We start from the raw sequence: 22,899 nt of genomic DNA, 5'->3' as shown, positions 1-22,899 counted from the left end.
CCAATTGCCACTCTGATTCCATACCACTTAAGCGGCAACTCAAGAACTACATTAAAACAAAATGATTAAACACTACCTGCTAAGGAAGCAAATTTATCAGGATCTTCTAGACATCTGCACAGTACCAGCTTTAACTCAACGAACACATTCTGGACCCTTTGTATATAAAACAACATTATTAAACAACATCAATGCAGTCTAACCCCCATCAAGCTGAAACATAACATGGAAGGCTATGGGATAATATAAGAACACTGAGATACCAACATACCACAACAAAATCTCAAGGGATCCTACTCATATCAGACCCCTGTAATTTGCCTGAGGAGCCTTCACTATAACAATCATACAATGCTCAATGATCTAAAAATGAAGTTCGAGCAAAGAATCAACAAACTTGAGTAATGACAATGAAAAATGAAAAATGAAAAAATGAAAGATTTCATCCAAAATGAAGTAGTGGAACCTAAATATGCAGAAGAAAGCCTTAGAAGCAATATGGATGAAACTTAAAGTGAATAAGTACACTCAAAAATACCACAAACAAATGCAACAACAAAGAAGAGGAAATAGAAAACAGATTGAGAAAAAAATAGAGAACCTGAGAGAAATTATTGACAATACCAAGAGGAACAATTTCAGAATCATAGAAATCCCAGAAAGAGAATAAAGAGAGAAAGGAGAAGACTAGTGGAAGAGATAATTGGCAAGATTTCCCCAATCTGACAAGTGAGACAGGAACATAGATTCAAGCACTCAAAGTGTACCAACCAGAGTAAACTCAAATAGAACTACATCAGAACATTTTGTAACAAAAACTTCAGAAACTACAGTCAAAAACAGACTCCTTACAGCTGTAAAGGAAAGAAAACTTCACACACAAGGAGAAAACACAGCAGATTTCTCTAGTGAAAGTCTAAAAACAAGAAAAGAATGGGACAACGTACACAAAGTACTGAATGAAAAGACTTTCCAACCAACGATTTTCTACCCAGCAATACTGTTGAAGAAAGGATAAAACTCAGATTGGAAGAATTGATAAAATCAAGCAAATCTCAAACAAGCAGCAATTGAAGACCTATTTATAATCTAGCCCAGCCCTGGCATGGACACTGAAAGGCCACATAAAAAATGAAAATATTTCATAGTGCGTACAACCAAGAAAAGACTCAACACTCATCATTTATGATTTTTTAAAAGCTGAAAAGTAAGACTAAAAAGAAAATTCCTCAAGATAATAACGGTATTCTACATAAACCTACAGCCAATATCATACTCAATGGTGAAAAACTGAAAACCTTTCCCCTGGTACCAGGCAGTAGACAAAGATGGCCTCTGTTACTATTCTTATTGAACATAGTTTTGGAAGTCTTCATTCAGAATTCAGAAAAGGAAAAGATATCAAAATTATCCAAATTGGAAACAAAGAAGTAAAATCGTCACTATTTTCAGATAACCAAGAATCCCCACAAAACTCCTAGAAATAATAAACAAATACAGTAAGGTAGGAGGTTACAAAATTAATACTCAAAAGTCAGTGATATCTCTGTACACAATTAATAAACTGCAAGGAAAAATTTTAAACACTATTTTCTTCAAAATTATAACCCAAAATGTCAAATACATAAGAAAAAACAAGGGAGGTGACATACTTATAAAGTAAAAAATATAAGTATCTGCTAAGATAAATGAAAGCACAGCAAATTGAAAGACATTTGTTGTTCATGGGTTGGAAGAACGAACTTGTTAAAATGACCATCCTTAGTTCACAGTCTAGAGACATTGGTGGAAGCAGTTGCTGGTACCAAAAGTAGTCTAGCTGGCCTCCGGATTGTGGTCATCAGCAGCAGAGCGGCCACACAAGCAAACATGTGGCCACCTGGGTTGCATCTCAGCAGAGCATGCACTGATATCATCTTGGCTCGAGACTGCCCACACGTGTCCCCCTGTTTTAAGTTCCAACCTAAGTCATAGCCCCATGCTGCCTCAGGAAGGGAAAGGATGCAATTTCTAACATAAATCTCACTGGACTTAACTACTAAAGTACTAAAATGCAGAAATCCTAAACGGTCCAGCTGCGATAGCGGCTGCGCGACTTCATGTCTCTTCATTCTCAGCAATGGAAAACTAACTATCAAATGCTTCCTTGTCATCAGGCTGTTTATTTTTTTGAGGGGAAACTCAAACAACAATAGTGAATATTGTGTTGAAATATGGAATGTAACCAAGGTAAAGAGAAAATGAAGTGAAATTTATCAGCTATGCAGGTGGGGGTGGGGGCGGGAGGGTGGGAGGTATACTGGGGTTTTTGGTGGTGGGATATGGGCACTGGTGAAGGGACGGGTGTTCGAGCAGTGTATAACCGAGACATAAGCCTGGAAACTGTAACTCTCCACATGGTGATTTAATAAAATAAATAAATAAATAAATAAAATAAATAAAATGACCATCCTACATAAAGTACCATTCAGAAGAAAACACGACCTGTGGCGTATTGGATATGCTAAAAACAGTAACAATAAGTCTCACAATGAGAGATGTTACTGGTGCCCGTTTGAACAAATCGATGAGCAACAGGATGACAGTGACAGTGACATTTATATAACATCTTTTGCCAATTTACTATGTCTTGATCGGCTTATTTTCTTTCACCTTTTTTTCTCACGAAATATCACTGTGGTCAAAAGCAGTGATATTATCTGTCCTGGAAGAATAAATCAGTGTCCTATCCCAAGATGGCTACCCCATCCCCACTATATGCCATTTACAGTTCAGCATCAGCAGCTGGTTGTTTTGGTGGAGGCACTGAATTCGCCTGGACCCACGTGGTCTGAAGCCATTCTCTTTGTTTCTCCCCTTTGAAGGAAACATGTCGATAAGGAAATGCCCTTTCACCTGAAAATTGACTGAAGACTGAGGTTGTTTTTCTTTAAACCTCACTGATCTATGTCAAACAGGTGACCTGAGGCTTTCACTCTCACCTCTCCATCCCACTCTGGCTTTAATGTGTGTTTCTGTGACAAGTGCTTTCTTCCTTTTTTCCCTCCACTAGAAAATATCATTGTGTTTGGGATAGGGAGATAACAAAGTTGTAGAGAATAGCCTACGCAACACCCACCTTGAGTTTGGCTTCTTGCACCATATGAGCCTCTGAGTGCCACGAAGTGTAGCCCTGAAGGCTCCAAATCCTCAGGCCCAAGGATTGAACTATAAGCTCCGTTGGCCGGTAATCACTAGGACTGACTCTGGGGCCTCCTGGACACTGTTTGAGAGACTCTATCTCCCCCAAAAGAGATATCCATACTCTGTCATTCATTTGAAAAGTAGATGCACACCTATGTTCATGAGGTCCTATTTACAACAGCCAATTTCTTGAAGCAAGAAAAATGCCCAATGATTGATGAGTGAATAAATAAATTATGATTATGTATAATGTTACATATTCAGCAATGTATGTTACTTTGCAATAAGAAAAGATGAAATTTTTCCATTTGCTACGTGGAGGGAAGTGAAGGTGTGATGATTAACAGAAGTCAGAGGAAGGGAAATTGACCAGCACTCTCACTCATGCATGCGTGTAGTATGTATAGAAGCAAAACAAGGGAAAGAACAGTATCTGACAATAGAATTGAGTTTAACAAGGTGGGTGGTGGGTGAGTGACACTGATGGGCATAGGGTAGAGTATAAGTAACATGAGAACAGTAATCTCCAAAATAAATGTTATAAGTAACATAAGGACAGTGATCCAATCGATAATAGGGCATTTGCCTTGTTACACATGGTCTCCCAGCACCATCAGGAGTTTTCCTTAAGCACAGAGCCAGGAATGAGCCCTGAACAACGTTGAGTATGACCTCCCTTCCTTCAAATAACAAGCAATAAGAAAGTTTTGGGCACTTTGGTGATGGTGGAGGTTCAAAATTTGTATTCCTAAATAATAAACATGAATACTTGTAAAATAAACACAAAAGTAAATGCAAGAAGAAGATATCTGTGTTTTTAAATGAAAGGACCTGAGACATTCCTATTGAAAGGAAGGAGGATGCTAATAAAGTCTTCAAATAGCTTCTTGTTTACCCAGATCCCCAAACAGTATATCCTGCATGGGAGAGATTTTTTTAAAAAAAATTTTTTAATGAATCACTGTGAGATACAACTACAGACTTACAAACTTTCATGAATACGTTTCAAGCATACAATGATTGAGTACCTGTCCCATCATCAGAGTCCATTCTTCACCACCAAAGTTCTCAGTTTCCCTCCGGTCACCCCTCATCACCTTCCTTCACCTCCCCTTTCCCCCACCCATGGCAGGCATATTCCCTTTTATTCTCTCTCTCTCTCTCTCTCTCTCTCTCTCTCTCTCTCTCTCTCTCTCTCTCTCTCTCTCTCTCTCTCGCTCTCGCTCTCGCTCTGCTTTTGGGTGCTATGGTTTGCAATACAGGTAGTAAGTGGCCATCACGTTTGGTCTACAGTCTACTTTCAGCATGCATCTCCTATTTCGAGCGAGCCCTCCAAGTATCCTTAAGTTGGTGTTCCCTTCTCTATCTCAGCTGTCTTTCCCCCAGCATGTGAGGCCGGCTTCCAAGCCGTGGAAGAATCGTCCTGGTCCTTATCTCTACTGTCCTTGGGTGTTAGTCCATGGGAGAGATTTGTGATGGTAAGAAAATGTAATGGAGTCCAAGAGGCCCAGAGACAGAGGACAGAAGCCACTGAGGGGCAAGTGGCCAGTCAAGGTGTTCTTGCCCTTGTGAGGGAAAAGAAAGATTCTGGCTCTCTGCTCTGTATTGATTTTTAGGACGATGCAGGGTTCTCCTGCAGGGGAATAAGGAGTGTAATGAAGAAACAAACAAAGGTCAAATTGTTCCCTAGAAACAAGGAAGAAGAAAGCCATCTACCCTCTTTGACTATAATAATTTCCAGAAGTTTCATATATTTCATTTCCCATTCCCCCCCTTTTTTTTTTCAACCTACTCACCTATTTAACCTATCTCACGATGTGCTCTATGCTCCATTTCTGATGGTCAACTCCGGGGGTCCAGGGGGAATGCATAGTACTCTATCCCCCAGTCTTCCCATTTAGGTTTCCTGCACAATTAGGAAACCCCATTTGTTTCTTTGCGTGCCATGGGTGGACTGACAATGCACATTTTCTATTGCTCCTTTGTCAAGGAAAGGAGGGAGTTAGGTTAGAATTTATAGCTGAGTTTTGAAACTGTCAGAATCAGTGTGTGATCTTCCCACCAAGCTGGGCCTTTCTGGAGAATTGAGGAGTAAGGGCCAGCTGGTTACTGCTGGAGCTGGTCCCAGGAAGAGAAGGGGCTTTCCAGGAGGCCCCAGATGAAGATGAAAAAGTGATTTTCTTTTTTTTGTTCCCAATGGCACACTGCCACCCTAATGAGAATCAACAAGAGGGAGAATTGCAGAGAGAGCAAAGTACAGTTTCATATTTATACATAATCCTTAAAACAACACTCTAGTATAGTTTCCATCCATTTCAGTGACAAGGAGCCTTCGGGGTCAGTAACAAACCTGGTAGAAAGGTCACTGACTAGACAGGAGTAGCGGTAGCACTAAAACGTAGATACTTAACTTCAAGTGCAGAGATTGCCAATATTAAATATGAATGCACAGTTCTTGCAGATGATTTTACTGAGCCGCTTTGGCAAGCGAAGCAATCAGCAGTTTGGGGCTGACATATTTCAAAGTGCTCCAAGAAATGTTAAAAAAAAAAAAGAGAGAGAGAGAAACTTAAAAGAACTAAGCTAACAGTTCCCCTGCATTCACAATTCTTCTAACAGAGTAAACAAAAGACAGAGGGTTCCTCATTCAGTCTGGGTCACATCATAAAGGAGCAGGGGAATATAAAAAGGGAGAGTTGAAAAAGGAAAGAAATGAGGCTCAAAAGGAGCTTCTCAAAACGAGAAGCTCTTGCTGTGATCTTCTGAGCACTGTGCCAGGAGTAGTCCCTGAGCACTTCCAACTGTGCTCCCACTGATGTAGGCAGGCAGGCAGGTCCCCTCCTCTCCTCCCAAGGCAATGGCAATGGATTTCCTGGGAGGCAATAATATCAATAACGCTGAAGTTGTGAAAAATCAGCTTCAAGAAGACTATGGACCACTCCCACTCCCACCTCTATTCCTCTTGGCAACTTCCCTAGCAACAGACATTTACCTAGGTAGAAGTTCCTCATTAAAAAGGGTGGAGGGGTTGTGGATGAAGCAGGTTGGAAAAAAACTTATAAAAGTCACCTTGAACAGAGGAAGGGTGCGTCTGTGCTGCCTGAGCCCATGTGGCTTATGCCCACGTGGCTGAACACATGTGGCACCTGAGCACATGTGTCTCCTGAATCTCCCCTCTTGAGGCGTGTACTTTCCTATCTAATGCTGGGATGTGGGTAGGGGTTCTCTTCATCATTGTAAAAGCCCCTGCTCTTTCTTGAGTGCATTACTTTCCATTCACCCCCACTCTCTCTCTCTTCCCCTTCCTAAAAACCTCTAAATAAAATCTGTTTTTACTTAACTATTTGTTTACTTTTGAAGTTCTTTCATGCAAGGCGAGACAAGAACCAAGTAATCCTGGATCCAGAGTGGCAGAGGCAGAGGTGGATGGGGAGATAGTGACCGTCTCTCTCCTCCGCCTCACATAAGCCACCTGTGGGGTTCACCAACATCGACATCTGTAGCACTGTCGTCTCACTGTTCATCGATTTGCTCGAGCAGGCACCAGTAACGTCTTCGTTGTGAGACTTGTTACTGTTTTTGGCATATCGAATATGCTGCGAGTAGCTTTCCAGGCTCTGCTGTACAGGAGGGATACTCTTGGTAGCTTGCCAGTCTCTTCGAGAGGGACGAAGGAATCAAACCTGGGTTGGCCATGTGCAAGGCAAAAAAGTCCTACCTGCTGTGCTATTATTATTATTTTATCTGGTTTGTGGGGGAGGCACCACTGGTGATGCTCAGAATTTACCCCTGGCTCTGCACTCAGGAATCACTCCTGGTGGTGCTCAAGGGAACATTTGGGATGCTGAGGATTGAATCCAGGTTAGCCAAAGCAAGCACATGACTGCTGCGCTATTGCTCTGGTTTCCCCAAAATATTATTATTATTATCATTATTATTTTGCTTTTTGGGTCACACCTAGTGATGTACAAGGGTTACTCCTGGCTCTGCACTCAGGAATTACTTCCAGCAGTGCTCAGGGGACCATATGGGAGGCTGGGAATCGAATCCAGGTTGGCTGCGTGCAAGGCAAATGCCCTACCCACTGTGCTATTGCTCCAGCATCCCGCCCCCAAAATTATTTTTCTTTTAAAGAGAAGGTGTTGAACAAATAAAAAGAGATAGAAGGAGTAGGGAGAATATGGAAAATTGACTCTTCTTGTTTTAGAATCATTACCACTCCTGTCTCATTGTTTTTTAATGACCTGACCTTAGGCAAGTTGGCTTAGAGCTACAAACCTTAGCGTTCTCATCTGCAAAGTAGAGATAATTTACCTTTACCTCATTGGTATTAAATGAAATCATCCTTACAGATGCAACGGGGGCCCTGTGTAAACAAAAGCTATTCTGAAGAAATAGGCAGGATCTGGTTAAAGAAAGACCCAGAATCGCAGGCCTCTTTTCCATCTGGGTACACTGTGGGCTCAATGTTAGAGTCAAATCCTGAGGGCATCAGTTTAGAAATGGGGTCCTGGGGAAGAATCACTAGCTGATGCCAAACAGGTCATAGGCCGAGACTGAGGAAAGCGGCAGAAAGGTGCTGAGCTGCTACTGATGTTTCACTTGTGTGAAGTATCAATAGCAAAATCTTGGTTAAGCCCAGCAAAATGAAGTCTTAGGCTCTGAAAACTGTGGTGATTCCTAGAGGGGAAAAGATGAGGTGGGAAGAATGAGCAGGGCCTTTATGCTCTCGTAGGGACACTAAAAGTTTACGGGTGGGTGCAGTGAGTCGTAGACACAGAGAGTGGGGAGAGAAGCAACAGTCAGAAACTCACGGTGTTGTAAAGCAACGGCAGATTCATCAAACCCATGAAACTCCTCCCCCTCTCCTCAATCCTAGCAACTCCTATGCTATAAAGGAGTTTTCATTCGCCATCAGACACTCTGGTGAGGCCACCTGCAGCCTCAGGAGGTGAGATGTCCACCTTTGGTCTATGGTTCTTTTGACAAAGTCCCTGTCACAGGTGCCTTACACATAGCTCAAGCTCAGGTGAGGCAGCTATGGCTGCTTCTGAGCCAGGGCTAGGTGGGATATGGGAACATCCGGGCTGGGGCTTAGCCTGGTGTGGATGATCCACACCTTATACCTTCTGTTCCCTAGGGCAGCTCTCCCTGGGCCAGGCAGCTGCCTCTCTGAGGAGGCCTGAAAGGCAAATGCCACATTATTTCTTCTTGTTCAGCAGAATTCACTCTAGGAAGCTGATGAATTATTCATTAAACTTAATGGGGCGGTCACAAGGGAACATTGTTGAGATGCAATTAAGTGGTGCTTTAATTTGAGAAATATTTATTGGGGTGTAGCATTTAAGTGTTCATTCATATCTTTGTGAAAAACAATTTGATGGTAAATAAGGAAATGGAAAAACAGCGTTTTGTAGAAAATAAGTCACTTCAACCAGCAGCTTTCCTGCTCAACACCCTTCCTGACGCTCTGGGTCAATCTTGAGCGGAACAGAGAGCGTTTGTCAGGAGTTCACTCTTGCCAAACACTGAATGAAGCACCTATGGCCCCTGTATCATTAAAAACGTATGCCCCTGGCACAGCACAAACTGAGTCTTTTCCACGGAACCTGCCACTGGTAGTTTACATTGATTTAATTATACTGACTGGGGGTGTGACTGGGGAGAAAGTTACCTCTGTGCAACTCATTTGTTCACTTACTTCTCTGGCAGGGATGAGAGAAAATCCTACAAATTCAGGAGCCTCCATCTCAGTGAAACGTCTAGGTGTGCAAAGATCTAAGAATTGCCAGGACTCCCAATGGGCTCTTTTGGATTGGTGGAGATGAGATATTTCAATTTCCTCCACGTAGCCAGTTTCTCATCTGGGGCCACATCTGTGGGCTCCTAAGATATTCCAAAATGGCCACCATTGAAAAATAGCAGACACTGGGGACATGCATGAGATTAGGAGCTCAATTGGTAGGGGGGGGGGCACATAGGAAGAAAATAAGTTCAGAACCGGTTATGGGCAGAGAAAGGCCAAGAGACACTGCTGCGTGACCTGACAACTTGTTCTGAGTGAGATAAGCCCGGTCAGAGCAAGAAGAGATTTTACAACAATTTACAGTCCAAGTTGCTCTGCCATTGTTCCCATATCTAAAATATGTACTGCTCGTTATGTTCCAGCCTTGAGGACAGATTTTTTTGAGTGTGTGCTTGACCTACCACTGTGTTGTAAGAGGCTCTGGCACTCTCCAGCAGAAAGTACTCAAGCAGTTCGTGTCAAATAATTGGGCCTTCTTGGAGGTAGCCACTATCATTCCCATTTAATAACAAGGAGATGGAGACGTTGCGGGGCTTGTCACGAGTCTGATAGAGGCAAGTGGAGTCAAATATGCTTCAAAACTTCAAATGTATTGAGCAACACTAAACATAAGCAACACCATCACTGCAGTCGACACACCAGTAAGCACATCCAAGGAAGAACATTCATATAATACAATATTCCATATTGTGTCCACCGCTCCAGCTGACTGAAGCACAGCTCAAGCTCTCTTAATGTGTCATGTTTTAGGGTTCCCTTGGGCTCCATAGTCTCAGCTCAGGGTGGTCCAGTCCACCCTTCATGAGGTAGGCAACAGGACAAGGGGAGTTAGACGATATGGAGACAAATCAGAGTTCATTCCAGTGTCAGATGCATTGGGGGACCAGGAGGAAATCAGATGCTCATGCCCGGTCCCAAATACGTTGGAAGGAGATCAAGAAGTTCAATTTGAGTCTAACAGGAGCTCTCAGGAGCTTGGCACTTAAGGCTCCGTTGTCCAATAATTTTGATATATCATCAATCAAATTGGCCAGTAAGAGTTCAGTGGGAAGCACCCGCCCAGCATTGATAACTAGATGTTTCAGGTCTGGGTGCACATCTGGCTATAAGTGACCCACATAAGTAGCTGGCTAATTCGGTAGACAATGTATTACTTTTTAAAATATGGAGTTGCTCCTGTTCTCTGTATGTTCATTACAGGACTGATGTCTTCAGGACCTCATAGAATAATTGACAGAACCAGGAGCCAAACTCAAGTCCATTTGGTTTAGTAGAACTCAGCTTTCTCAGCCAGTGAGAAGAGTAGCTCACACATTGTTTCTTGTATAGTTTATTTACTCAGCCCAGGTTGAATTTGGCTTCCTTGGTGCTTGTGTAGCTTTAGATAAAAGTCATCCAACAGCAAAATCTTATTCCTATGCGAGCAATCTGCCCTGCAGAGGGTGCTCTCAGCAAAGCTGGGAAGTCAAACAAGAGATCACAAGCCTCCCCTGGATGCCCTTTTACTCATGTCTTTGTATGTCGGGGTTCCTTTATTTATGTCATCCTGTTTGGTTATTTTGTTTATTTTCAGTATTTTTTAGTTTTGGGGCCACACTCAGTGTTTTCGGGGGCTACTGCTGACATGGCTCACAAGGGTTCTGATGGCATTATCCTTAATATCTTCTACCCAGACCAGATAGCTAGTAAAGAACAAATTAATTAGTTACTAAGAGAGAGCATCTCCTTCTTGCTTACTTCCGGATTCCCATTGTTTTAATTTATTTTAGAAGGAAAAGTTACCAATAAAAAAATCCTACTCCATTTGAAATGTGTTCGAAAACATGAAATACTTAGGAACCAATTTAAAAGATATGAAAGAACTCACAACCATAAAAGATATGAATGAACTTATGAAATACATAAGAATCAACTTAAATGATATAAAAAAATTATTACTGGAGCCAGAGCAATAGTACTACAGGGAGGGCACTTATTTTGCACATGGTAGACCTGGGTTCGATCCCCAGCATCACGTGTGGTCCCCTGAGCACTGCCAGGAGTAATTCCTGAGCATAGAGCCAGAAGTAATTCCTGAGCATTGCTGGGTATTACCCCAAAAGCCAAATAAATAAGTAAACATGTCTTAAAAACTTAACTCTAAGAAATAAAAATGACACCAAGGAATGGAAAAATATTCCACATTCATTGATTGGAGGAGTTAACATTGTCAAAGTGACCGAAGCATTAGAAAGTTCATTGCAATTCCCATCAAAATTTTTATTACATTCATCAAGGACTTAGAAAGATACTAAAATGGGGGCTGGAGTGATAGCACAGTGGGTAGGGTGTTTGCCTTGCATGTGGTCGACCTGGGTTTGATTCCCAGCATCCCATATCGTCCCCTGAGCACCGCCAAGAGTGATTCCTGAGTGCATGAGCCAGGAGTAACCCATGTGCATCGCCAGGTGTGACCCAAAAAGTAAAAAAAAAAAAAAAAGAAACTAAAATTTGCAAAGAATCACAGAACTATCTAAAAAGTCAAAGTCATTAGGAGAAAATTGAATATGGAAGGTATTATATTTTCTGATTTTTAAACTTAATCTCGTTCCAAATTCTGAGTTCTATTTAATTCTGGGTACTTCCTGTGTTGTAATATCTTTTATGACTATTAAATACCTATTGTTCAGTACAAAGCATTATGTATGTTAGTACTAATTCTTAACTAACTAGACAAAGAGTGCAACTAACTCATCCTGTTTGAAAACTATACTGTCATTCAGTGAGCATATGCAATAATCCAATTATCCAGCTGTGTATGGGCCAAGACAAGACATGAGCCCAGTCAAATCATATCTGTTTCACTATACCTAAGCCTTAGAACACGTCCCTGACACAATATGAGGGAAAAAAATCGAGTGGATTATTGCCCACAGGCTAAATCAGTATTTTATTTTTATACTTTGATGTCCAGTCGAATTACCTGTAGAGCCAGTAAAAAATTCTATTACTTTGATCTTATCCCTAGAAATTAAGCTTCTGTAATAGCTACAGTGGATTCTAGACTTTCTGGATAATACTCTTAGATGCTGTAGTCTTAAGTTTCAATTTCCAATAGTTTAATGACAAATCATCATTATTATTATATTTTAGTGATCTGAAGTAACAGTTCCCAATCCTGACTGTTTCATAGAGCTGGGTGTATTAATATGGTCGAAAATGATGCGTACATTGGTTAAAAATAGCATGAAAGGCTGGAGATGCAGTTGAATAGCAGAGAATTTGTATTGTGTGTGTGATGCTGTGAGGTTGTATGTTTGATCCCCATCACTACAATAAATTAAAAAATGCATGGGTTTGGAGCTATAGTACAGTAGGTAGGGCATTTGACTTGCAGATGGCTGACCCGGGTTCGGTCCCCATCATCCCTTATGTTCCCCTGAGCACAGACTGGAGGAATTCTTGAGTGCAAAGCCAGGAGTAACCCCTGAGCATCTCTGGGTATAACCTCCCCCCAAGTTAAAAAAATAAAAATAAAAAATTAATTAATTTGCTCTGTCATAGGCAAGTAGTACGCAGAGGGAGAAACAGGCTTTCCTTGCATTCTCCTGAAAATGTCAGGTTCCTGAGACCCTCAACACCACCCCTGCCCCACTCTCCAACCTCTAGGTGTGGATCCATTGGTCTGCATTATCTACTAATAACTTCCTCACTTGGCACTGTATCTTTTAAGTTTTATAAAATAGGCACCACAAACTAAAATCATTATTTCAAATAGCACTGCACTGTAGCACTGTCATCCCACTGCTCATTGATTTGCTCCAGCGGGCACCAGTAATCCAGTAATGTCTCCATTGTGAGACTTGTCACTGCTTTTGGCACAATGAATATGCCATGGGTAGCTTGCCAGGCTCTGCCACTCGGGTGGGATACTCTCAGTAGCTTGCTGGGCTCTTTGAGAGGGACGAAGGAATCGAACCAGGGTCGGCCACATGCAAGGCAAATGCCCTACCCACTGTGCTATCACTCCAGCCCATTATTTCAAATTAAAGAAATGAATGATTTGATAGTTTTGGATGCACAAAATCCAAGATTTTAAAAAAAATTTTTTGTTCACATCTTGTTCACATTTTGGTGTTCACAGAACTGGGTCCTTCTGGAGACTGTCGGGAGAATTTTCTCTATGTTGCTAGCCTATCTTCCAGAGTTTTGGTGGCAGTCTTTAGCAGTTTGTAACTGGTAGAAGCATCACCCAAATCTCTGTCTTCATCCTCAATAGTCTTCCTATGCTTCGGTCTGTGTCAGAATACCCTCTTTTTAATAAGACCACCCATTAGATTAGGGACAATTCCAGACTGACAGCATTATAACCTTACCGACTACATTTCCAACTAACTTCCCTCCAAATAAACTCACTTTTAGAGTAGGGGCTTGGGGAAACAGTATAATCCATAACAGACACTTTTATTGATACCTGCTTTGCAATTGCCATAAGCTAGCTATCCTCATTTCTGATAATTGTCTTGCAGACTTCTCTCCTATTGTCTTACCACACATCACTCTGTAGCTGTCTTTAATTTGCATTAGACATTGTGAATTTTTGCTATTGATGCGCTTAATGCTTAATTTTTAAAAACTAAATCGTAGACAGATTATAAAATGGTTTAAAGTAAATATACTGTCAAATATTGCTGATATATTTGTTATAGCATCTTGATGACCATGATAATAATAGCAATAGCTAACATTAATAGCTAACATGGTGTTCCAAGAAATGTCTTATGTACTTTGAATTATGCCACATTTTCCTGGCAGCAGTATAAGCCATTACATCAATTTATAAAAGAGGATATTGAGGTTTAAAGTGCTTAGTAACTTGTACAAAGTCATATAGGTATTGAGTCTTCCTGAGATTAAAACTGTTATTTTATTGACTGTTCATTTTATAACTGTTGTACAAATGTAACCACTGTAAACAGGATTAGAACCCCTTATTGTAAGCTTTGTGGCTTTTACAATTTTCTGTGAGAGCATGAAGGTTTGCTTTTGAGGTAAGTTTACCCTGTACAGTTAATTGGAATATCAAATGCACATACTGTGTTCTAGTGCATGAAAACATTATTTCTAGAGTCTAACGTATCACTGGAGGTATAGAGGATTAAATTTTTAAAAGCTATTTTATTCTATGATTTTATGAGTTTGACATTTAAAAATCTCACATATAAGTGAGATAATACAGCATTTGTCTCTTTCTGTCTGGTTTATTTTACTTAATACTATCTCCTGAAGTTAAGAATAATTTTATTCTAACTGTTGGAAGCATGTTAAATCATTAAAATTTAAATCATAAAGCATGTTAAATCATTTGCATAGCATGAGAAATAAATGCAATTTTATTTTGATAGTGCAAAAATTACATTTTTCCATTGACATATTCAAAGGCAAACAAAAAACAGTTTCATGATTGATTAAATGAGAATCTATCTTCTCAATTCTACCTGAACCTCTTATGTGTGCTACTCTTGACAATCAGTTAATATAGTTCCTTTTCATTCACTGTATCACTGTCCTCCCATTGTTCATTGATTTGCTTGAGCAGATACCTATAACATCTCCATTGTGAGACTTCTTGTTACTGTTTTTGGCATATCAGATACAGCACAGGTAGCTTGCCAGGCTCGGCTGTGCAGGCGAGATACTCTCAGTAGCTTCCTGGGCTCTCCGAGAGGAGCGGAGGAATCAAACCCAGGTCAGCCTCATGCAAGGCAAACACCCTACCTACTGTGTTATCGTTTGCCTTGCATGCAGCTGACCTGGGTTCAATTCCTTCTTATCATTAAAATAAAAAAAAATTCCAAATATATTCTAGCAACATGACTTACTACACCTAAAACATACTAAGGAGAGTTATCTATGATGGTTTTTCTCTTTGGAGATTTCCCCATGGTTATTTTAGTTAATTGCCTTACAGTAGAATGAACTGTAGGTGTGAGCATGCTCATCCCTATTAGATATTAGAGTAGCTGGAGCCTGTGGTCTAATATATGGATTGAATAAACACATTCGGAGAAAGTTCTAAATGGCACTTCAGAGCAGTGCTTCTCAATCTTGTTTTGTTTTGTTGATTCTGGGCCATACCCTGAGATACTACGGGACTATTCTCAACTCTGTGCCCAGGAGTGACCCCTGGTGTTGCTCAGGGGACTACACATGATGCCATAGATTTAAACCAAAGTTGGTTGCATGCAAGTCAAGTACATGTCTGTGCTCTCTCTCCAACTTGAATCTCCACTTTGATCACTCAGCGTTCTTGATGAATTAAAGAATCGCAGGTTTTAGAACAGCACAGAAATTCTGCATTTCCAGCAAGATCCCACATGATGTGCTAATTCTTCAGTTTCACAGACCACATTTTGAGTAGCACAGAATTAGAACAATAGTTTTCAAACTTATCTATACATTGGAATTATCTGGTGACTTAAAATGTTTATATAAAACAGCTTGTTAATATATAATCTACGCACCATAGAATTCTATCAGTTAATTTGTGCAAGTTAGTATTTTTCATATATTTTTATTTAGGCAATCATGACTACAATTATCTTTTAGTAATCCTCCATAAAACCTTTGTACCATTTAAAAGTCCATTCACTCATTACCTGTATTCACATTCCCCACTGTCCAAGCTTTACACAAACACTAAGTAGTTTTCTTTCTGCTATTTTGGACATTTTGCTTAAACCTCAGAATATGTGTACTTTAAAACTGGCTTCTTTCACTTAGCACAGTATTTTCAAAGTTCCTTCATGTTATAGCACTTTCTACTTTTTATGCTCAAATGATATTTCATTGAATAGATACACTGCATATTTTACTCTTTACTAATCGGTACTCCCAAAGAAGTAATAGCTCTCCATCTTAATTCACTGCTACTTCCCTCTTGGTTCTCATCCTCTTTTTTCCTTTGGTACCCTCAGCACTGTGGTTAGGTTTCAGAATTTGTTCTGTTTGCTCTTTATATTTGTTTCTTTATATTTTATATATAAGTGAAATCATCCTGTATTTGTCTTTCTCATATCCTTCCAATTTTGTTTAGCATGACCCTGTGTTATCATTAGGAAGTTCTATGTGTATGTGTGTGTGTAATAACTAAGTAGCATTTTATTTGGTACACACATAACACCTTATTTATCTACATATCTATTGTTTAACAGTTAGATTGTTTGTGTGTTTTGGCTATAGCAAAAATTCTGCAATAAACATGGTAGTCCATGTATCTTTTCAAATGAGTTGGAGAGATACAGAGGAGTTTAACTATCAGATTATATTTTAGAAATATTTTTAAGCTTTTCAGAACTCCCCATAACACAAATTCTGGTGCTAGCTTTTGATTTTAACTTGTATTTTCATGATTATCAGAGGGGTTGGAGCAATAGCAGAGAAGGTAGGGCGTTTGCCTTGCACATGTCTGACCAGGGTTCGATTCCTCCACCCCCTCTGAGAGCCCTGCAAGCTTCCGAAAGTATCTCGCCCACTTGGCAGAGCCTGGCAAGCTATCCATGACATATCCGATATGCCAAAAATAGTAACAACAAATCTCACATGGAGACGTTACTGGTGCCCGCTCAAGCAAATCGATGAGCAACAGATGACAGTGATGCAGTGATACAGTGATGATTATCAGAGAAAATGACCTTTTTTTCATTGGTCTGTTTACCATCTGTTGTGTCTTTGGAAAAAAAAAACACGTTTTATGATTCCATTAATCATTAGGTGGACCTTTGGGTTCTATGTCTGTTTTATATCTCCTATAAATAATGTTGCTATCAACATATTCACATACTAAATTTTGTGTGGGGATGTTTTTTAAATTTTCTTGTGTATGCACTAGAAGTAGCATTGTTGGGTTGTATGGAAACTCTATACCATTTTTAAGGAAGAGTCAGATCATTTCCCTAAGCTTCTGTAAAACCTTACATTCCTGATAGCAGTTCCAAGTTCTGTGTATCCTCACAAACTCTTGTCCGTTTGATTATAACTACCTTAATGGGTAGGGTATGTTATTTCATTGATTCTGGTTTGCACTTTCCTGGTTGCAAATGAACAGAGCGATTTAGAGTGATAAGTTCACAGATTCAACTCCAAATCTACTGGATCCGATTCTTTGAGCAGTTGGATTTAGAGAAGGCTATAATTTTTTTTTAGCGGAGTCTCCCCCGTGATGCTGAGGAGGCTCGAAAGCCTCTCCTGGCAATACAGCCCTACTTGGTTTGATACTTGTCCATTGGTAAACTGATTCTCAGTTCTGGGAGTCACCAGTATTGATTTGTTTTATCTGGTGCTGAAGATCAGGAGTAGGGGCACACAGTGTTCTGGACTGAACTCAGGGCCTCACGCACTGAGTCCCAAGTTGAGATATCTCCCAACTTGAGAAGTCTAGATCTTTCTGAACTCTTCATGTTATTTTAATAGTCAGCTATCAATCAGAACTGCCTTCCATTATAGAATTTGCCTCACAGGAATTCTTTTAGTCTTAAGGATAAATGATCTGTTTTGCATATTTGAGAATTCTCTGTCATATTAAATCATGTCTTTCTTTTAAGATACACAGGGTAATGTTGACTGCCCTTGTGAAAACATCTTTTATGGCTGCATTCACAATTATCCTGCTAACAATATTTTTTTAGCAGTGTGTATTGGCAGAAGTTTAATTTTAGAGTCTTCACTGAGCATGATTATTTGACTTTATAGGTTTTTTATTTGATAGGCCAGGCTATAGCTTATTATGGTTTGGATGTCTATAAAATCCAAAAAAAAAAATAACTGGGTAGTAGTTTAAAAAGTACATTGCCCCCAAACACCTGTGATCTAGTGGTTGTAGTCAGGGATTTGGGAAAATAGATTCTTGTTCTGGCTCTAATTTCTCTTGACTATTAGGCAAAATACATTGTCTTTTGTTATGTTGCCTCATTTAGTGAGACAGAAAAAAGTACAACAAATAAAATATGAACTTGGGTAATTCTGTCTTGGCGTCCACTTTTGGGAGCTACCATTAAGATAGATAACATTTATTAGTTGTAGGTTTGTGTTTTGCCATATATTGTGTTAAATGAGCCTATATTTCTTATTTAATTGTTACACTGCTCCAAGGTAATTATTATTATGCCAAATTATAGATAAGGAAATTAACACTCCTAGCAGATAAGAAATTTGTTGAAAGATATACAACTGCAAAGGTTGTATATCCTTATGAAGTAAATATGGAATTTGAACTCTAATCGTCCTCAGAACTGGCTTAAGTTTTTACAATTTCCCTCATAGACATGTTCAAATTTCCTTATATAACAAAAATAGACAATAATCAAGCAAACTAAAAATACCAGAAATGTGCAAAGAAAAAAATCATATAAACCTCCTGCCCAGCGAGATGGGAAGTTCATTACTTGTTCTTTCTCTGCATTTTATTTTGGATGAAACTTTGATGCTCATATCATCTTAGAAATCAATAAAGAATTAAAAGCAATTGTGACTGGAGACAATGTAAGTTTGGGAGCCACATTGAGTAAGGTTTGAAACTTGCCTCAGCTTTGTGATATTGGGCATGCTACCTCTTGAGACTCATTTTCCTCATCTGTTAAATGGTCACAATCCCTTCCTCACATGTTTATGTGGTGATCGTAAGCAATGACAAGATATACAGAACCCATAAAATGCATTCAACTGTCAGTTGCTTAGGCTCCAAACCTGCAATCATATGTATTTTTTGGATCATATATATCATATATAATGCAGTGCCAGGGATCAACCCCAGTGCTTCACGTATGCAAGATAATTGCTTTATTACTGAGTCATCACATTCCTGGCCAAAAACAATTATTCGTGATTGTTCTTCATTCCAAACTTGTATTCAACCCATCACTAAATATTGCCAACTATATTTTCGGTGTATCCCCATATGCTCAACTACTTGATTTAGTTCTCAAGTGTTCTCAGAATACACTAAACAGTCTATGACCTGGCTTCCTGGGGGAGGCTAAAGTAGGTGGGAAATAGGATGGAATCATTTGGGTGGCAGGTGGTTCCTTTAGTCTTTTTTCAGGGCAGGAGTTGGGCCTCAGTCAGTGGTATTCAGGGATCACTCCTGGTGTTGCTCAGGGATCATGCCACGGATTGAAATAAGCCCTGCAAGCATCCTACCCACTGACTGTACTATGCTCTGGCCTCATCCATCAGTCTCGTTTTTGGGTTTTAACACCCCAGGACAAACCTCTCACCTTTTGACCTAGAATCCCAACTAGTTAGCTTCTAAGACTTAGCTCTTACCTTCTCATGGTCTGTCTGTTTTCTATTCTAAAAAAAAAAAACAGAAAGATTCTTTTAAGACATAAATCAGTTTTATCACTTCCAAATTATTACAAGATTTGTTCTTCGAATGAAATCCCAACTCCTTATCTAGTCAACAAACATTCAATAACCTCTCACCACCTCTTTCTGAAATCATCCTATTATTTTGTTTTTCTTAGGACTACTAACAATATTTTGTATAGATTTTGGTTTGGATACTTTGTCATGATTTTGCCATGATTTTCAATTGTGTTCATTTTAATGTTTTAGGAACGCAATGTCACTATACTACACCTGCCACCAGAGTGATAACATGGTCAGCATGTTACAGGGACTTCTTGTAGCCCCTCCCTGCCCCCTTCCTTAGCAGATTCAAATCTGTAGGCAGACTTTCAGGCTCTGTTATCATTGACCGTTTTGTTTAATTCCTACTGTTTCTTTATACTCCACATATAAATGAGAGAATTCAATATTTGTCTTTCCTCTGAGTCACTTTGCTCAGTATGATTCTTTCCAGTTCTATTTATGTTTCAGAGAACACCAAGATAGTGTGTGTGTGTGTGTGTGTGTGTGTGTGTGTGTGTGTGTGTGTGTGTGTGTGTGTGTTTGGAGCAAGGTAATTTTACTGAAAGTGTTGTCAGGGGAGAGGAAGAGAGAAGTACATATTCAAGAAAGAACACAGACTTCTTCAGAGTGAAAATAAGCATGCACAGAAACACAGAGACAAACAAGCAGGATTCATGTCCAAAGGAGAATACAGGCTTGAAGAGCAAGTCTCTATTTTCTTATAGTTTGGCTGTAAGCAAACTTTGACTTCATAGTTTTTTATTTAACAGGCTAGTATGTAGCCGTGGCTTCTTTGGGGACATACCCAGGCGTGCTTTGGGGCTACTCTCAGCAGAGAAGAGGGAATTATGCCCTGCCAGTGATCAAATCTGGGGCTCCTGCATGAATCGCAAGCCATTGAGACATTCTTTTGTCCCTAGTTATTTTTAAAAGACTGTTTGACTTACCACCTGGAATTTTCCACTTTTCCTTTCCCAGTCCTTTGTAGCCCTGATCCCTTTCCTTTGTTTACTCCAATTGCCTCTTCCTCCACAATGATAGGCTATCTTTCCTGATCACCCTTCATTCATCTAAATTTTTACTCTCACTTTGATTTCTCTCTATCCATTAATACTTTACTTTTAACCACATATAATACCTGTGGGACTGTTAATTTTTGGTACATTTAACATATTTGAAGAGACAGATTTTAAGGTTGTTTGTAATGTACCAAAAGCTAGAAACTGGAACAGTTTTAAGGATCAATTTGTTATACACAAGAAGGAACACCCACAGATGTTAGAGAGGGCAAAGCCAGTGGTCAAAGTTTCAAGCTTGCAAGGAGTCAAGTTTATCATTGTGGTCAGAATTACAATGGTGAATTTCAGTGAGCACCCAGCAGTATCAATGAGCCAATAAGCAATACATTCATAGTGAATGGCAGGCAAGAATCTTGATAATAGCAGGAAAAAATAGAATTTGTCTAAATGAATCCAAGGCCTAGAAAGGTAAATGGAAGAAGATTGTTGAAAATGTTCAAACTTCAGGCAATGGCATTCATGAACATTTAGAACATGCCTTGCTTCTGTTTTCAGTCAGTTTCAGTTGTAACAGATTGAAATCCATTACAATCCATCCTTGGGGAGAAGCCTTTCATTTACAAATGCTTAAAGACCAATGATTTACCTTGGCGATTTGTGTGCCCTAAAGTACAGCAACAGTCCTGCCTGCAAGCCGGACTCCTCTGAGATGGGAAATCGCAAAAGCAGCTGCAAGAAAAATCACTGTGCACTTGTCAGATATGCCTGGGGCAGGCCGTGGCTCTCTGTGGTTGGACCACAGGAGCTTCTCAGTCGTCTGAGACTCACACTTCATAAACACGCTTCCTCTAGTCACAGTATAACCATCGAGCAGAGCGGTCTCTCTTTTCAGCTGTTAGCTTATGTGATATGGCTAGATGCTGCTGAATCATTAAGGGATTTTCAACGGTGACAGTAAACAGGATCCATCTCTAACGCCTTCCTTGACGCATCCATTTCCTCTGGAGAGGGAGCTTTGTGCTTCTCCTACCTCTCATGGTCTGAAAGAGTCAAAGAACATGGAAATAAATTTGCTGTTTTGTTTTCCCAACTTCAAAGGCCCGGTGCCCTGGGGCACGGAGGACCTACTACACCCCCACCCCACGGTGCTTCCGATCCCAGGCCTCCCCACAGCAGATCCTCGGCTGTTCAGTGTGTTCTCAGGGCATTTGGGAGCTGAAACAGATGTCTTACCAGAAGTGTTTCTTCCTATTTGGAGGAAGAATAAGGGAACAGCGTGGGTTGTTGAACTTGTATGTTTGGAGATGGAAGGAGGTTGGAAGTTATTGCCAAATCATCCCCCCCACCTCCAGCACCCATCTACTGTGGGCTGGATCAGCTTTTAAGCCTAGCCTTGAAAATCAAGTTTCGATAACAACCACCCATCCTGCTAAAATCTTGCTCTGTGTTTTTAATTTGAATTTTTTGAGTCTTTTGGTAATGCTCTGCAACACTATGAAATCGCAACCAATGTGTGTGGGTTGGAAGGAAGAACATTGTTATATATGCATGCATGTGTACACACATATATATTTACCTGTATAATAAACATACCCACATATATGCACATGTATGCACGGGTCTGTAGTATTATATTTGTATTACATTCTGTGTATTATGTGTGAGGCACAGTGTGCTATGTATGTAAACTTTTACACATTTAAAAGACTTTCCACAGCCCTTCAAAATCTCCTGAAGCTTTATTCTTTCTTTGCCCACTTTCCCATCAGCTCCACTGAGGTAGTGTCCCTGGGAATTCTGCAACTCTCTTCCTTGACAGGAAGAGGGTCACAGAAGACAGTGAGGGCTGGCTGCTGTGGTGGCAGAACAGAAGACACTGTGACTTGCCAGCAGCTTCCTTGCTGGAGAAACACAAAGGAGTCCTGTGTGAGGAACTTCCAGAAGCATGGGCCAGCTGCCCGCGAGGACGGGCACGGCAGCTCTTGCTTGGCCCGAGTTCATGGATCATTTCCCCTGGCTTCAGAGGGAAACTTTGCTAAGTGGAGTCTGTCCTCTTTCCTCAAACACACAAAAAATCAAAGGTAAAGTTGCTGTACCCAAGTTAGTTCCATAGATCCAGCGTTGTTCCCCTGACTGGGGAATACCAAAGCCTCTAGACTTTCTTCTCAGCGTTGTCCATCAGTCTCCCACAGGACGACTTCACAGCTCAGCTTTTCTCACCCTGGCACCAGCCATTGTACAAGTTCGCATTCCATCTTCTCTACTCCTGTAAAGTCTGACTCTGTCTCTGCCTGTCTCTCCCTCCAAACTTGGGGACAGTGGTTTGACCTCCTGTGTCAATAATCCAAAAGGAGTCATTGATTTTTCAGCCTCTTGAGCATTTTACTTGTGTTAGATCTGAGTGGTAACTTCAGGCTCCTTCTATGCAGAACCGGAAACTAGAAGTTCTGGAAGTGTCTTTTATTTACCCAAATGTTGACTACTTCTATTCACTTAACAGGC

Source organism: Sorex araneus, chromosome 10, assembly GCF_027595985.1.
Source record: "Sorex araneus isolate mSorAra2 chromosome 10, mSorAra2.pri, whole genome shotgun sequence".
NCBI classification, from domain to species: Eukaryota; Metazoa; Chordata; class Mammalia; order Eulipotyphla; family Soricidae; genus Sorex; species Sorex araneus.
The sequence above is the reverse complement of the archived record's forward strand: the minus strand, read 5'-3'. Positions refer to the sequence as shown.